Here is an 18,075-nt window from a genome sequence, read left to right on the forward strand (position 1 = left end):
AGCCTCATGGATGTTCGTACGCGCGCTTTAAAATATTCTAGCAGGCTACCCTTTCATTGCTTAACCCTCAGTATCCTTCTGTAACAGCATCCTTGCATTTGTAGAGCACTGTGTGTTTCACAGCAGCACCTCGTATTCCTGAGACAGGCCCGGTAGGTACTCTGACCCCGGAGAGGCATCGGGGCGTCTGTATCCTACAGCTCTGTGGAAAGGCCAAGCACAACCTGTCGTGAAGAGCCTACGCTGTGCTAGGGACTGCTGAGTTTTGAGATGTGGACATGTCGGGTGGGGAGACTTAAGAGCAAAAGGAAGGCATTGGGAGATCCCCGCGTCGTTTCCGTTCTGCTCCAGGGTGCACTTGGGACCCCCAGTGTGCTGCCATCCTGGCCAGTCTCTCCGCCCAGGGGAAGGAGGGCAACCTCTGAGGTCTGCCTGATTTTCCTTCCTCACACCGTTTACTCTCCACCATTCCCTGATCCCTCTCAACACACACAACCCTGTGCACTGACTCCTTCCTTTATTCTGGAGCTGCTCATTTTGGGAATAAAAAGGAGAGGGATTGACTATGGATGGGACATGGGGTAGAAAGTCTCAGAAAATGAAGATCTCTTTGAGGTCAGAAAGGAGGTCTACTCCTCACAGGTAAGGATTCCGATTGTCTGATTGTCCAGCGTCACAATCAGACAGGAGCAGGTATCTTGTTGCTTTCCATCCACTCTGCATGGGTGAGTGTGAACAAGGTATGACAAGGTTTCACCAGGCCATGTTCAGTTGTATACTGTTGGTGTTTGAAAGGGTATTACCTTCAGGAATAGGGATGCTTTATGCTCTGGTGGTGAGGGAGGATGAACTGGGAATGAGAAGACCCTTGTTCTAGGCCCAGTACAAAATCTCTGTGTGACCTTGGATGTGTTATTGAATGCAAGTCTGTGTGCCCGACGCACTGTGAGGCCAAACAATACCAAAACTTCGGAGTTTGGAGCAGAGAAAGGTTTATTGCAGGGCCATGCAAGGAGACGGGTGGCTCATGCCTTAAAAACCCTGAACTCCTCGAAAGCTTTCATCAAAGCCCTTTTATAGGAAAGGTGAAGGAGGGGCGTGGTCAGTTGTTGCAGACTTCTTGGTGTCAGATCCTCTGTTCTTGAGGTCAGGTCATGGTCAGGTCATGATGTTCCTGTAAACCTCCACCAAAACAAATGTTATTCTCTGTTCTGACAAGAAAGGGCAAGGTCCCAAGGCTCAACTTTCATCCTCTGAGGTCCAGGCCCTGGCTAAGAGGAAGGGGTCCCTCCCTGCACGTCCAGTTACCCTGCCTGGGAGCGTTCGTCCAGCATCCAGTCTGGGTCCTCCTGCCAGTGCCCAGGTCCGGCTGAAGAGGCAGATCTCAGCTGGAAGCACCCTCAGGGCCAGGTCCCCAGACCCTGCCCAGCTATCATCACTGAGGGAGCCAGGTCCCAGGACCAGCCCTCAGGGTTTTCATTTAAACCGGAGAGAATCATTTGTATAGGAGCAATAGAAATACATATTGTAGCAAACACCAATCAGGTTAATTCCCAGCTCACAACAATTGCCCTTTTTTGAGAACAGTTGCCCAACTACAGAGGTGGATCTGAGGTAATGATGTGCAGTGTCTTTGCAACTTAACCCTGACCTCTGGCCACCTCCTAGCGGTAGACAACTGATCTAAGCTGGACCAATTTTTGCAACTTGAATGGAGAGACTGAAGCTATTACCCTAATGGCAGTGCCCATGTAGTCCAGTTGCTGAGGCCTCCACGGACTGTGACCCATGGAGACTGCTGCTGCCATTAGGTCCTGGAGGTGGGGATGGGGGAGAGGTTCTGGGCTGCTTCAAGGTCTGGGCCCAGCCAGTGGGCGGCCCTGGCAAGGACTCTGGAGCTCTGCAGGACACAGCCCTCAGCCTGTCCCTGGGCCCGCAGCTCACCCGCTGGCCTGAGGCCAGAGGGCCTGGAGGGCCCCAGGGAGAAGGCTGTGACCTGCTTCTCACTGTACTTGCTGCCGCGAGGACCACTGCCAGGCTGACTGTTGGCAGAGCGGGACCTCTAACCACTGCCCTACGGGTCTCGTGCTAACGGTGGCACACTAATGGTTGCACTAGCGGCTGCGCACCCGCTCCGCCCCTATTACAGGTTGTTCACTTAGCTAGCTGCTGTCTCTACTCCCTCTGATGGCAAACAGGGGACTCTGAGACACTGAATTTTATCTGCCTCTGTTTCCAGCAGACTCGTGATCAACTTTCGTCTCTCTCTGCACTCCAGAAACAAAAAAGACCTGGTAAATTTTATTAATGCTTTCCTTAAAAAAGAGTCAATATAAAATTAAAGCAGAAAAGGAGACTGAAATTTGGTAACACAGTTGGAGTAATTGGTGGCACTGGCAGCAATGGGAGAAGAGATTTAGTTGATTTTCTGTGGTTGTTAATTATTTGCTAATCTCCTGGTGATGGAAGCTGCACATTTTTTTTCCGAAGGAAGCAAGAAGCTGCTGGACTTCTAGTTCTCCTGGCAGCAACCTGTCACAAACCAAGGATCTGGGGAATCTTCAAACCACCCCATGATCCCAGTGGGACATACTTTTGAAGGATGTTTAGTGGTCAGTCATGAGTGTGGCAAAAACTGACAAGCAGGAAGCTTATGTGTTCAGTGAGAATAACATTTTTGTCTCCAAGAGATGTTTCATTTTGAAGATGTGTGGTACCACCTTCTGCTGAAAGCACTGGTTCCCCTGTTGAAGCTTGCTAGAAATTACAACGGTTTCGATTCAATTCAAAGCTTCTTTTATTCTCCTAAGAATTTCATGAAGCTTTCTCACCAAGGGAACCCACACTGGAATTTCCAGGAAGAAATAGTTTCTTAATATAATTTTTCCCAATGGAACAGCTTATTGTATAGGACGGATGAACTCTGACTGTTCATAGTGGTATACTCTGGATTTTCCAGAGAGCTGGGTAATCAGTCAGCTAGATCAAACCCAGGAAATACTGATGAGTGAGCTTGACCCAGAAGTTATGGACTAATTTTACGTGAAAGATGGTGTTACTGCAAAGATGTCATTAATGAGAGTAGAACTCGTGCTAGGTTCTGTCATTGATGTCACACAGTTCAATCCTTGTGGGTATTCAGTGAGTGGAATGAAATCATAGGGAACTTGCTGGGCTATTCACGCCACTCCAGAACCAGAATTTTCTCAGGCAGCTTTGAAACAAACTTCATATGAACTCTTATAATGACCTGATTAAGAAAGTTGTGGGGTTTTATGCCAGGAAAATTTTTGATTACCCTGTTTGTCAACAGTGCTTTCTTTGTCCCACAAGATTGAAAGTTTTAAATGCCTTGATTACCAGAGGAGTGCTATGTTCAGTGATTACAATTTTGTTTTTACCAGTTTTGCTAAGAAACGGTAATAACAGCAGAATTAAGAAAAATGAAGTAAAAATGCAAAAAGAAAACGTATAGAAGGTGATGGCTGGGCCCGCAGCTGATACTGAGGTCCATGCTTTCTACAACCACTACCTTGTAGTTGCAGAAAGCCCTAGATGTGATGACAGTGTAATCATTTTGGATTGTATGCGTTATTATACCAAGGAGTGAGATATCTTGCATGAATGGTCTCTTGTGTGTTTAGGTATTCTATACCACTCTTGCTGTGAAACTGAAGTGCATATAGAAAAACCCTTTACTATATGAAACTTTATAACACTTGTGAAAACAATTCACTTTGGTTTATGCACAGTGTAATATTTCTCCAGGTATCAACCAAAATTTCCCATAGACAGAGGTTTTGTCCTCATTAGGTGTTGGCCTCAGCCTAACCATCTGGGATTGTTCTATTAAATTGCGGTCAGAATTTGTACATTCTAGTTACTGTTACTTTCTAGAGTGTATTCTCTACTAATGTTATTGAAACCAATTTCTACTTCATACAGATGTTTTTCGTAAACCAATTAGTTTTTCTTCCACGAATCAAGTCCTCCTAAGAAAATGATTGCAGTTACTCATTTTTTGTATTTTACTATTTTAACATTATTGCTCCTTACATTCCTAGTCCTTTAATTGATTTTTTTCTTACCTGGGTGTCTCCCCTGCACCCCTCAAATAAAGCAATACACAGTTACACTGTGGATTTATACTAATCTTTTTTTTTTTTTAGCTGTTGGGGGTAGGCGTTTATTAATTAATTAATTTATTTTTGCTGTGTTGGGCCTTCGTTTCTGTGCGAGGGCTTTCTCTAGTTGCGGCAAGCAGGGGCCACTCTTCATCGTGGTGCGCGGGCCTCTCACTATCGCGGCCTCTCTGGTTGCAGAGCACAGGCTCTAGACCCGCAGGCTCAGTAGTTGTGGCTCACGGGCCTAGTTGCTCCGCGGCATATGGGATCCTCCCAGACCAGGGCTCAAACCCGTGTCCCCTGCATTAGCAGGCAGATTCTCAACCACTGCACCACCAGGGAAGCCCGATTTATACTAATCTTATTACCCATAGGGGAAGCTGGGGTAGATCTTGGGCTTAATATTCATTTAAGGTTAAGAGAATTTGGCTTCCTTGTAAGTGGCATGGGCTCTTTTGGAAGATAGTGACAAAATAAACTTCATTAGTTGATTATCAAGGATGACCCATAGAGTGTTGTAGATTGGGATGTAGATGTACTGACATGACTGTACAGAAACCATTTGCCATCCTGTGCTTCCCAGTATATGAGATTAGCTTCTCATGAGCACTGTGCCTTTACTAACGTGTGAAGTAGTGGTATGCAAGGATTCATTTATTTATTTTTTATCACCGAGTTTATTAGCAGGGAGATTTAGCATAAAGGCTGTACTGGATTCAGTAAGTCAAGCTGGCTTGGATCATTCACTTTAAGTTTTACATTAGCAGCCATTTCCATGAATTTCCAGTGACAGTTTCTTGTAAACTTTGGTTTAAAGCAGAATCAATGTCTTTTTCACCTTGTGACTTAAAATCCTGTGACTTTGTGATGCATATGATAGTGTTCTGACTTCATCTGTGTCTCTCAGTGTGATGTTCCCTTCACCATGGCTTCATAGGATCAAGTGAATGACTGCTAGAATGAGAGCTGTCCAGGTTATTCAGATATATACACAGGGAAGCAGAATGCTCTTCATAAAACATAATATACAGAATTCCAATAGTCAATTAGAAATGCCTGGAAATATAGGCTTTCAAGAGTTAGCATCTTTTAGCTATGTTTGCAGATATTGTGGCATTTGAGCAGCCGAGAGAACAGCAAAGTTGACTAAATTTTGTATTTCTTCTTGTCCTCAAAATGTTGTTTTGATTCTTTTTGGGTTGATGCAGTGATGTTTTGTTCCTTCTGTATTTACAAATGAACCACACTTCTTTAGTGTTTCTAAACAAAAAATCTACTTTGCTTGAAATCAAGTGGCTGGAATACTGTTTTGACTTAAGCATGTTGTTGATTGAAAGTTTCACTTAAGAAGCTTTCAATCGACGTGATCAGCTTGATTCTGTAGTTTGCACAGAAGTTAACCTAATTAACTTCTGTAGTTAGTTAACCTAATGTTCCAGTGTCCTATTTTGAGGACTAATGTTCAGAGTGAATTTTTTTCTTGAACAAAATCCTAGTAGATATCCTAGTAGGTATGATAACATTTGTTGGCTCAAAGTCTGATTTTTTCCTAACAGGTTCAGGAATTCTATCTAATGTTGAAAAACTGCACACATTGGTATGCAGCAAAGCCTAGAAAATAGAAAACTGTATATTGAATAGCGATATAAATTAATCTTAGTATTATTGAAGAGGGAATTTTTGGTACCATAATTTCTCCCCTCACGGTGTTGGATTTAAATCAGTTGAAATATATTTCTGTACCACAATTTAAGTGTCAGTTAAAGTTTGCTCAATTAAAAAAAAATACTCACGAGCTTGTTTTCTCTACAGTGGGCAGAGTATCTTATCTCTGAGTTGTGCCCAGTGTGGGATGCTCATGGAGTCCTGCATATCCATTGCTGCCGGTTACTTATTAGCTATGATCACTTTCCCGCCTAGCTTCTGAGGTAGCGCTTATTCTGTTACAGGAAGAAATGATCCTATGTGAGAGACACTGGTGGTAGCAGAGCTTAGGGAAGGGTGTGGTAGAAATCCAGAAGGTGGGCATGGTCTTTAGGACCCAGGCCCTGGAGAGTAGGCAGTGGAATCCTCGAGATATAGGATGCAGAGGTGCTAAAAGCAAACCTCACTTCATTGATTTCACGTTTGTACCTGTCCTGTGAGCAAGATCCCAGGCTGAGCATTGTGAGAAGTGCCTGCCTTCAAGGACTCACCTCTCCTGCAGGGCCGCTGAAGTGGGACTTATGCCAAATTTGTATTTGCAACAGAGAAATGTCACGTGTACCTGTGAATAGCGTTGGCTGTCAGTTACCTTTGGAAAGGGTCTGTCCCAGAGGAGGCTTACCTTTCCTTTGTGAAAGGAATTCAGAAGCAGAGGGACAAAGACTTCTCCTCACCCCAAGTGGTCTCCTCAAGCCCCGGGGCTGCTGACACCTGGGCGACAAGGGTGGATTGCCTCTGGAGCTCACAGGTGGGCCGGCAGCTGCGCTGACAGGGCTGATGGGAGTCAGGCCCTGGACCACAGGCCTGCGAAGTGCAGCCCCAGGAGTGGGGTTGGAATTCTAGTCTTCTGAGCATCCTCTGCCTGGACTAGAGAAAATCCTTGTAAAATAGACCATAGGCAGATGATCTCAATAAAGTCTGTAAAATGATGAGTCTTTTTTATACGCTTTAGCCTGGCCTCCTTGTCATTTTGTATCATGCAAACAGGAACTTTATTGTATACAGGCACACCTCTTTTACTGCACTTCACTTTATTGTGCTTTGCACATATTATTATTTTTTTTAACAAATGAAATTTTGTGGCAACCCTGCATTAAGCAGAGCTATGAGTGCTGTTTTTTCCAACAGCATTTTCTCACTTCGTGTCTCTGTGTCACATTTTGGTAATTCTTGCAATATTTCAAATGTTTTCATTATTATTATATTTGTTTTGATGATCAGTTATCTTTTTTATTCCAGGAAGAATTTTATCATTGTAATTTGAAGTAGAGGATCACTCTTTATAAATTGTTATTGTAGTTTCAGGTAGCACTTACTAATGGAATTCTTTTTTTTTTTCATCTTTATTGGAGTATAATTGCTTTACAGTGGTGTGTTAGTTTCTGCTTTATAGCAAAGTGAATCAGTTATACATATACATATGTCACCATATCTCTTCCCTCTTGAGTCTCCCTCCCTCCCACCCTCCCTATTCCACCCCTCTATGTGGTCACAAAGCACCGAGCTGATCTCCCTGTGCTAAGCAGCTGCTTCACACTAGCTACCTATTTTATGTTTGGTAGTGTATATGTGTCCATGCCACTGTTACCATTGCAATTGTTTTGGAACTCCACAAACCGCACCCATATAAGACAGTGAACTTAATCGATAAATGTGTGTGTTCTGACTGCTCTACTGACAGTCATTCCCCCATCCCTCTCCCTATTCCCTGAGACACAACGATCTTGATATTAGGCCAATTAACAACCCCACAATGTCCTCTAAGTGTTCCAGTGAAAGGAAGAGTCTCACGTCTCTCACTTTAAATCAAAAGCTAGAACTGATTAAGTTTAGTGAGGCAAGCGTGTCCAAAGTCAAGATAGATCTAAAACTAGGCCTCTTGTGACAAACAGCCAGCCAAGTTGTGAACGCAAAGGAAAAGTTCTTGAAGGAAATTAAAAGTGCTGCTCCAATGAACACACGAATGATAAGAAAGTGAAACAGCCTTATTGCTGATATGGAGAAAGTTTTAGTGCTCTGGGTAGGAGATCAAACCAGCCACAACATTCCCTTAAGCCAAAGCCTAATTCAGAGCAAGACCCTAACTCTCTCTCTCTCTCTTTTTCTCTACACATGCGGGCTTTCTGGGGAATCAGTGGGAGGGAGGGAGTATGTACAGAGCCTGCTCAATCCCCTGCTGCTGGTTTTATGCGCCCGCAGCACCACCCTTGCTGACAACACCCTGGCTCGCCCCTCAGGGAGCCCGGGGAGGCCACAGCACCAGGGCCCAGGAGGAGGGCATGGCTCCTGCCTACCTTTCCTGCATAACCCACTTGCCCACTGCCCCGCACATTCACAGGGGAGCGTCACTGTACTTGAGGGCTGCCTTGGTTTCCTCATCACTTTCTTTTTCATCTTCCTCAGTCCTAATTGTCTTTAATTCCATGAAGGCCTAGAGAGGTGAGGAAGCTGCAGAAGAAAAGTCTGAATCTAGCAGAGGCTGGTTCATGAGGTTTAAGGAAGGAAGCCATCTCCATAACATCAAAGTGCAAGGGGAAGCAGCAAGTGCTGATGTAGAAGCTGCAGCAAGTTACCCAGAAGACCTAGCTGAGATAATTAATGAAGGTGGCTACACTAAACAACAGATTTTCAGTGTAGACAGAACAGCTTTCTACTGGAAGAAGGTGCCATCCAGGACTTTCTTAGTTGGAGAGGAGAAGTCCATACCTGGTTTCAGAGCTTCAAAGGACGGGCTGACTCCCTTGTTAGGGGCTAATGCAGCTGGTGACTTTAATTTGAAGCCAGTGCTCCTTTACCAATCTGAAAATCCTAGGGCCCTTAGAATTATGCCCAATCTACTCTGCCTGTGCTCTATAAATGGGACAACAAACCTGGATGACAGCACATGTTTTGTTTAGTTTTTTTTATAAATTTATTTATTTTTGGCCGCGTTGGGTCTTCATTGCTGCGCGCAGGCTTCCTCTAGTTGCGGTGAGCCGGGGCTATTCTTCATTATGGTATGCGGGCTTCTCCTTGCGGTGGCTTCTCTTGTTGTGGAGAATGGGCTCTAGGTGTGGGCTTCAGTAGTTGTGGCTCACGGGCTCTAGAGTGCAGGCTCAATAGTTGTGGTGCTTGGGCTTAGTTGCTCTGCGGCATGTGGGATCTTTCCAGACCAGAGCTCGAACCCATGTCCCCTGCATTGGCAGGCGGATTCTCCTGGTGACAGCACATCTTTTGATAACATGGTTTACTAAATGTTTTGAGCCCACTGTTGGTCTCAACAGTGGGCTTAAAAAATTTCTTTCGAAGTATTACTGCTTATTGACAATGCACCTGGTCACCCAAGAGCTCTGATGGCAATGTACGAGATTAATGTTGTTTTCAAGCCTGCTATTGCAACATCCATTCTGAAGCGCATGGATCCAGGAGTAATTTTAACTTTCAAGTCTTATTATTTAAGAAATACATTTCACAGAGCTATAGCTGCCATACATAGTGATTTCTCTGATCGATCTGGGCAAAGTCAATTGAAAACCTTCTGGAAAATATTCACCATTCTACATTAAGAACATTCGTGATTTGTATGAAGAGGTCAAAATGTCAACATGAACAGGAGTTTGGAAGACGTTGATTCCAACCCTCATGGATGACTTTGGAGGGTTCAAGACTTCAGGAGAGGAAGTAATTGCAGATGTGGTAGAAACAGCAAGAGAACTAGAATTAGAAATGGAACCTGAAGATGTGATTGAAATAGTACAATGTCATGATATAACTGTGACATCTGAGGAGTTGCTTCTTATGAATGGGCAAAGAAAGTGGCTTTCTGAGATGGAACGTACTCCTGGTGAAGAAGCTGTGAAGATTGTTGAAATGACAATAAGGGATTTAGAATAGTACATAAACTTAGTTGGTAAAATAGTTTCAGGGTTTTAGAGGATTGACTCCAATTTTGAAAGGATTTCTACTGTGGGTAAATGCTACCAAACAGCACTGCATGCTACAAAGAAATTGTTCATGAATGGAAGAGTCAGTTAATGTGCAAACTTCATTTTTGTCTAATTTTAATAAATTGCCACAGTCACTCCGACCTTCAGCAACCACCACCCTGATCAGTTAGCATCTATCAACGTCTAGGCAAGACCCTCCACCAGCAAAAAGATTGCAAGTTGCTGAAGGTTCAGATGGTCAGCATACCCTACAGTATAGGGTAAGCATAACTTTTATATGCACTGAAAAACCAAAAAGTTTGTGTGACTCACTTAATTGTGATATTTGCTTTGTTATGTGGTCTGGAATGGAACCCGCAAAATCTCTGAGGTATCCCTGCATTGATTTTTATTTCTAATCCCTAGTAGCACCTAGTATAATATTCTGCACATTAATTCTGACTAATGGATTTATCTACCTTATTTTTGGTGAAAATTGTTGCTCCATGAGAGTATCTGTTTAGGTTTTGAAAAAGACATTAGGTATTTTTCTTTTGTATACTATTTGATATATATTTTATGTAACGTATGTCAGTAATGAAGCCCAACATAAAAATGAACATCAGTGAACTTACCACATAACTTGAGAGGCTGTCTTTGTGTTCTTCCCAGGTCTCATCCCTTCCTGCTTTGAAATGCTGAATTTTGTGCTTAGTATATACCCATAATTGTCTCATATATGTCTGTATCTCTAAACAATATAGTGCCTGGATTCTGCAGATACTGGCTTTGTTTGGGAGAAAGTGGTACAGTGGTTACCAATAATGGTTTTGGAATCAAACTGATTGTGTTGCAATCTCAGATGAACCATTTCCTAGCTATGTGGTCTTGAATGCATTATTTACCCTCTCTGAACATCTACAAATGGCAGTAATCCTTCCCACCTCATCTCCCTCCTAAGGTTGCCCTGAGGATTTAATAGAATAAGAAATGTTAAGGACCATGTACATTCCTAGTCCATGATTGACCCTCACAAATGTTACCTCCTTCCTCCTTCTGCCTCAGACTCTCTGGGAACTCCTGTGAAGCACATTCAGCCCTTCACCCTTCACCACTGGCACCCACTCCAAGATACCAGTCTTGAAACAACAGAGAACAAGAAACCTGTGGAATGAACAAGGGCCCCAGGCTGTATTTACAGTCCTTAATCTGTCCACACAGGGAAGACAAATGAGGCAGACAGCGGATAGTGGGTGCCATTACTGGATCATTAGTTAGCAACTTGCTTGTCCTTGACAGGAAATCGTTAATCATTTTCATATGAGTAGAGAACTGCAGAACCTTATATCTGTCCTCCCTCATTCTGAACCAGTGTGACAGATGCTGTTGTCCTCACCAGAGTTTTCCCTCCCATGGTGCCTTATCAAGATAAGTGACCGGGATGCTGCTGCCTTGTGATCTGCTGAATGCAAGAGCCTGAACTCAGAAGAGGTCCAGGGCCAAAGGCTTCCAGGGCTGGAGAGCCATGCCGGGAACCCAAAAAGATAAATTAAGACTTCTGGAACAAGATGAGAAGATGAATAAACTATTTTCTTTGAGAATGGACACAGTGTTCCAGAAAAATCAACTTTAGCTGCCAAAGTAACCCTTTTAGAGTTCGCAAAGAGCCTCATCAGGGCTCCCACATGCGAGCTCATGTTCACGGGTGGCGTATGAGGCTTCATAGTAATCGAGTGGTGCAAGGTTACTGAGCTCCTAGCACAAAGGAGGAACCAGAGGACCAAAAGGCAATAGTGTCCAAATGAAAATATTTAGTAAGAGGCTGATTTGCATTTCAAACCAACATCTGACTGATTCCAAAACTCAGGCCTCCTCTATGACACCATCTTGTGTTCCTCAGCAGGGTGACAGGTCCCTATGAACAGGACAGCCTCTGGTCAGTAGTGTCTTAACCACTGATTGCCTGCTGCCTTTAAACACCCACAGGTTCTTTGTGCTGAATAGATGTTGCATGACACATCTTTGGCCTTTTTGCATGTATCTAATCTTAGAGGCCCACTGTCTCTTGTTGAAATGATTTCAGATTGGCTAAGGTTTAAAGGCAATGACACATTCATTGTTAGAAGTGAGAGGGAAGTCCACATTTTCCCCTATGCTGATAAGGCAGAGAGACTGTCTCAACCAATTCATCAAGATAGGAGACTTTCAGGAAAAGGACATGGCTGAAAGTTCTAAAAGCAGAAGGAAGGAGGCTTAGCAAAAAGAAGTAGGGGAAGGTGTCTACGTGGAATCTCCCATCTAAGTTGATAGGTAACGGCCATGAGATACCAAGGAAATAAGCAGAAAACATTGTTTTGAGTCCTCAGGTCTTGGCAGGAGAAGAGAAGACTTCACAACCTGGAGCTGGGTAGTCAGGTGATTGGGTTTCTGTACTTCCAAGAGCAGCCTGTGCAAACTGCAGTGCCTGGCCCAAGTTGTGGGGAGGCAGCATGGTGACCGAGGCTACAGTTGAGTTGTTTCCTCAACAAGAGACCTAGGGTTGGATGTGACTATTGTTTTTGCCAATCCATTGTGCTTAAGGTGAGGGGCACATGAACAATATTTAGGAAACATCTTAAATAGCCTTAGATTTAAAACTAAAATTATTGTCACAAAATCATATGTGATTCTTATTCTCTGATAGAATTAAGAACAAATTTATTGGTATCTGTATCTAGAGAGTATTGGTATCTAGAGAGTAGATATTCAGATTAGGGAAACTGAGGTTAAGCCCTAAGCTACAATTTTTTTCTTGTTTCACTTGTTCCTCACCCCTTCCATCCCTGCTTTAACTGCCCCCTCCCAATGAATTATTTAAAAGAAAACCCAGATATTATATCATTTCATTAATAAATGCTTAACTATATATTTCTAAGAGAAATGGGTTATTTTAAAAAACATAACAATTTTACCATTATCACACTAGAAATATGAAAAATAATTCCTTAATATCATCTAATATCCAGTCATTGCTAAAATTTCCCTGATTCTTCTCGCACTAACTAAAACACTGCACTATATATATATATATATATATATATATATATATATATATATATATATATATATATATCTCAACAAAAAGTTCACCCTCCTTCTTTTTTCCCTTTGTTATTTATTTGTTGAAGAAATTGGGTCATTTGTCCTGTAGAATTTTCCACATTCTGCATTTGCAGGCTTCACTCTGTTGTGCTTTTCCTCTACCTTGTTTTGTATAAGTTAATAATTAGATCTAGAGGCTTGATTAGATTTGGATTTTTTGTAAGACTATTTCCCAGTTGGTGCGGTGTCTTTCCTATTGCATCTCATCAGGAGCACTGGAAGGCTGGCACCTTTTTTTCCCCCTTTCAGGATGTGAAGATTCATCAGTGGACGCAGGTGATATCAGCCTGATCCATCCAATAATAAGTTTCTCATCAACCTTGCACCCAGTGGATTTGGCAGCTATTGATGAATATTGCCAGGTTCATTATTTTATTAAGGTTGCAAAATGGGGGTACTCTACAACAGTAATTTCTCTCTACATTTATTAGCTGTAATTATTCTATAAATAAGAACTTTTGGTCATCAATTGGTTGGTTTCCCTGAAAGATAGTTTATACAGGAAAGTCCAGATACATTATTTCCAGTTATTTACCAGTTTTCAGAAAATTCTTTGGTGTTCTAGCAATGTCCAATGTGACCGATGCAGTCTTTTTTTTTTTTTAATCATTATTGATTCACAGATTTTAGCTTCTTTGATATAGTTCAACTCATTGTAGGCATTGTTCTTTTTGATGCTTAAATTGTCCCATCCTTGGCCAATGAGAATTCTTTCAAATTGGCTGCTAGGTCCTTTTGACATCTCCTTTGTAGTCTTGGTTAGCTTCCTTGCTTTCTGGTATGATATGATAGTCTAGAATCATCTCAAACATTTTCTGCAGAGACCTGAATACTAAGGTCTGCATGCTAGGGGTTATTATTGCTACTTGGTTTTCACTGCCTCTAGTGAAATTTTTTCAGTGGAAATATATTTTTTCACTGAGTTCAAAAATACATATTTCTTTTTACTTAATAAGACAAATACACAATGACCATATATGCATGGGTTTATTTCTGGGCTCTCTATTCTGTTCCATTGATCTATGTATCTGTTTTTGTGCCAATACCATATTGTTTTGGTTACTGTAGCTTTGTAGTATAGTCTGAAGTCAGGGAGTGTGATACCTACAGCTTTGTTCTTTTTTCTCAAGATTACGTTGATTATTCGAGTTCTTTTGTGGTTCTATATAAATTTTAGGAGTATTTGTTCTAGTTCTATGAAAAATGTCATGGGTATTTTGATAAGGATTGAATTAAATCTGTAGATTGCTTTGGGTAGTATGAACATTTTAACAATATTTATTCTTCCAATCAATGAACACATGACGTTTTTCCATTTCTTTGTATCATCTTCAGTTTTCCTCATCAGTGTCTTATAGTTTTCAGAGTATAGGTCTTTGACCTACCTGGTTAGTTTTTTCCTAGGTATTTTATTCTCTTTGAAACTATTTTAAACAAGATTGTTTTCTCGCTTTTTTCTGAGAGTTCATTATTAGTGTATAGGAAAGCAACAGGTTCCTGTATATTAATCTTGCATCCTGCAACTCTACTGAATTCATTAATTATTTCTAATAGTTTTTTGGTGAAGACTTTAGGGTTTTCTACATATACTGTCATGTCATCTGCAAGTAGTGACAGTTTACTTTTTCCCTTCCAATTTGGATGCCTTTTATTTCTTTTTCTTGTCTGATTGTTGTGGCTAGGACGTCTAATACTGTGTTAAATAGAAGTGGTGAGAGTGGGCATACTTGTCTTGTTCCTGATTTCAGAGGAAATGCTTTCAGCTTTTCGTCATTGAGTGTGATGTTAGATGTCAGTTTGTCATAAAGCAAATGACTAATAAGTGGAAATAAACATAATTAAAATGGGTGATAAATAATGTAAGGAAAAAAGGAGCAATCTAAAGGGAATCTAGAGTAGAATGAGTGGCAGAGAAGGCCTTCCTGAGGAAATGACCATTAAGTGGGTGACTGAAGGAGGAGTTGGGGATAGGCCAGGCAAAGATGTGGAGGAAAAACATGGCAGGAAGAGTGAACCTGATGGGAAAAAGTGATGAGGCAGAAGAAGGGATAACATTTCAAGTAGTGAAAGGAATGTGAGGCTAGATCTTGTGAGCAAAAAGGAGTGTGACAAGAGATGTGATGGGAGGTGTGTGTGAGGGGCAGGTGACAGCTGTCTGGTGGGACTGGGGACTCAATCCTAAATTAAAGAGGATGCCACTAAAGAGTTTAAGCAAGTGGTGTGATCTAATTTATTCTTTAATATATCATTTCAACTTCTGTGTCCAGTATGATTTGGGAAGTATAAGAGCAGAAGCACTAAGACGAGCAGTGGGGATGATTGATTGCATACATCCAGGAAATTCATGACAGTGGCTCAACCTGGGGTGGTGGGGTGGAGATGGAGGAGAGAGAAAGAGGTTGAGCCCTTTGAGAGGTGGAATAGATCAGAATTATTGGATGGAAGGATTGGACTGGATGAGAACGAAGAAGGAGGTCTCCAGAATAACTCCTTGGTCTTGAGCACAAGAAACTAGCTTACTGATGGGGACATTAAAAGAGCATCAGGTTGAAGGTGGGAGAGACCATCACTCTGGGACATTTTGAGATGACTATGAGAAGTGGAGATACAGGGAAGTTTGTCTGAGTGCATATACTTGAACCTCTGAAGGTATCAGTCTAGAGGTTGTGGACAGAAACAGGACAGGAGGACCTTACCCAGGGGAAGGGAACCAAGTGAGTAAAGAGGCTCTAGGACTTAATCTGAGGAACTCCAACCTCATGGGCTCCGGGCGAATAAGGTGCTGGCCAAGAAGATGGGATTCTTTTTAGCAGTTGCAGGAGTAAAAATTAATTTTCCTTAATTTATATTCACAACATTTCAGAACAAAAGAGATCCTAGAGATATGTAGTCTGCCTCTCCCATTTAGTAGAAAAGAAAAGAAGTTGTAGAATTCTGGAAGTTGTAGAAGTCTACTGCCTTCCAGCCCTGTAGAGATAGCCTGACTCCTGGAATAACACTGACCTCCACACCAAAGGAGGAAGTAATCATTTTAGTTCTGTCCATGATTTGTCAGTGATTTCATCAAGATATATTTCACACTTAATTTTTTTCCATCTCCAAAATTAGTGCCGGTCCTTACTAATAGCTACTTTTCTACGGTGATTCTAACTCAAGGTAGAAAAATTAGCTTGCAAATGCAGAAAAAAAATGAAACGAAAAGTTAAAACTATAAAGTGGCTCTTAGAAGCCCTTCTCTAAGGTGAAAGATGGTTATCTCCTCCCTGTTCTGCTAGAAGCACTATGGCTCTCCTTGAACATCACCACAGTCGTCTTTGGAGCAGTTTCTTTGAAGCTACTTGCAGGTCTTACTGGTCTGAGAATTGATACTACTGCTTATAGGAGGCAGATGCAGCTATACATGACCATCGTTAATGCTGTTTGCATTAGGTAGGATTAGGTAGGATTGCACTTCTTGGTTGCCTTGTGGTTGTATGAGACCATGTGATTCCTTCTGGAGAATGAGTTATGATTGGAAAGAATGCTTTACCTCCAGACCAGAGCTTTTAATTGTTGATATGAGGTCTCCGTAGTGCTCTTGCCCTCTGCAACAATGACTGGAATCTTGGAAATAGTGGCCACTCCCTCAGGCTGGATTGTTGAGTGACTCTGAGGAGCAGAGGCTCCTCGCTAACCCAAAATGGGCATGTGGCATGAGAAGACATGGGTCTTTGTTATATTAAGCACTGAGATTTGGAGGTTGTATGTTACTGCAACATAACTTAGTCTTATGCTGACTGATACCTGGTTATTCTGTTGTCTGCTTTTCAGGGGCTTAATGGGCAGCCTGTATATTTAGCTCTTCAAGGAGACACAGATACTTCCATTTTCCCTGATTCCTCAAATGCACTTCACACACCAAGGAGGAGGGAGGGTTGGGATACACCATGGTGATCTTTTCTTCCAGTAATAAGTAGACTAGATATATAGGCCTTCCTGAAAGAAGTGGTCTAAGGGAGGAAGAAGGCTCAAGGAGTGAAAAAAGCAAACAAGCAAATAAACAACAGAAATCTTTGCCATCAGGAATGGAAGAGGAGAGGGGAGATGATCAGGGCTTATGGGAACCACACAGTAGGGACCAACCCCCAGAATGATTGTGAAATTTTCATGGAGTCCACATAACTGTTTCTTGTTACTTCTTGTCTCTTTTCCCAAAAGGAGCTGGAAAAACAGTAACCCACTCCATATTTGGTAAGAGAAAGAACAGATCTAGCAAGAGTAAAAGGCAGCAACATAAATTCCTGGGATTTGAGATGAGTAGGGCTTTCTCATACAGAGGGATGACTGGAACCTAACTACCAAGAGGGTGAAGAAGTAGGAGTTCACAGTCACCACAGCCCCTCCATCTCTGGGCCTCTAGCTTCTGAGAGAAAGCCCAGAGGTCAGGTGCATCATTTGTCAGATTACTTTCTGATGTTGAACAGGTGCACTCACGCCCAAAGCCTGAACCAGACGACCTGAGGTTTCTTGAACAGGCTTCTCCCACATTCTCCTACAGCCTCCCTGACCTCCCTCTAAGCCACATCAGGTGCTTCCAGTATTTTCACCATCTACTTAATTTCCCACACACAAATCCCTGGGTGTTCTTACAGGGAACTCAGCAGCTAAGCACACGTATGGATTCAGTTTTGGAATGACCAGGACTTTGTTGTGTGTGATCAGATATCTATCAGTGTCTCTCAAGAGAGCGGCAGAGGTTCTGTCTTTGATATATATGGGTGTATGAGAAGGAAGTTCCTAAGACACGTAATTCTTGACTGTTTTGACTCTGGGAGTCAGCTTACCTTTTCCACAGAAGCTGTTCGAGTCTGTTTTAAATGTTGAGATATCATCCATCTTTCCCACCATTATGGCCGAATCCTCTTCGTGCCAACAACTAGACCCCAGGAAAACAGAGCTGGTCCAGGACTCCCCAGATGCATTTGCTGCTCTGCTAGAGGCATCACAGCAGATGGACAGAGTTGCACTGTCATCATTCTACCTACTCTTGTGTTTTCCAGGGCACACTTGCTGCCTTGTTCCCATTACGTACCAGTGGGGCTTCCCTTTTAAGTGGCCAATAACAGAAAATGAGTACAGCATTCTGGGTCAGCTAGGAATGGGTCTCAGGTCTCGGCTCTAGATCTCTGAGATTCAGTTTTCCTCTTCTGTGGACCCCACTG

The 18,075-nt window shown here is 42.4% G+C and overlaps 1 pseudogene; it reads left to right on the plus strand.

Annotated features, from left to right (window-relative positions):
* The first annotated feature begins 2,462 nt into the window (after positions 1-2,462).
* LOC132439380 (S-adenosylmethionine decarboxylase proenzyme-like) lies at positions 2,463-3,438 on the plus strand (annotated as a pseudogene).
* Positions 3,439-18,075: the final 14,637 nt, after the last annotated feature.

This window comes from Delphinus delphis, chromosome 16 (genome assembly GCF_949987515.2).
Source record: "Delphinus delphis chromosome 16, mDelDel1.2, whole genome shotgun sequence".
Taxonomy (NCBI): Eukaryota; Metazoa; Chordata; class Mammalia; order Artiodactyla; family Delphinidae; genus Delphinus; species Delphinus delphis.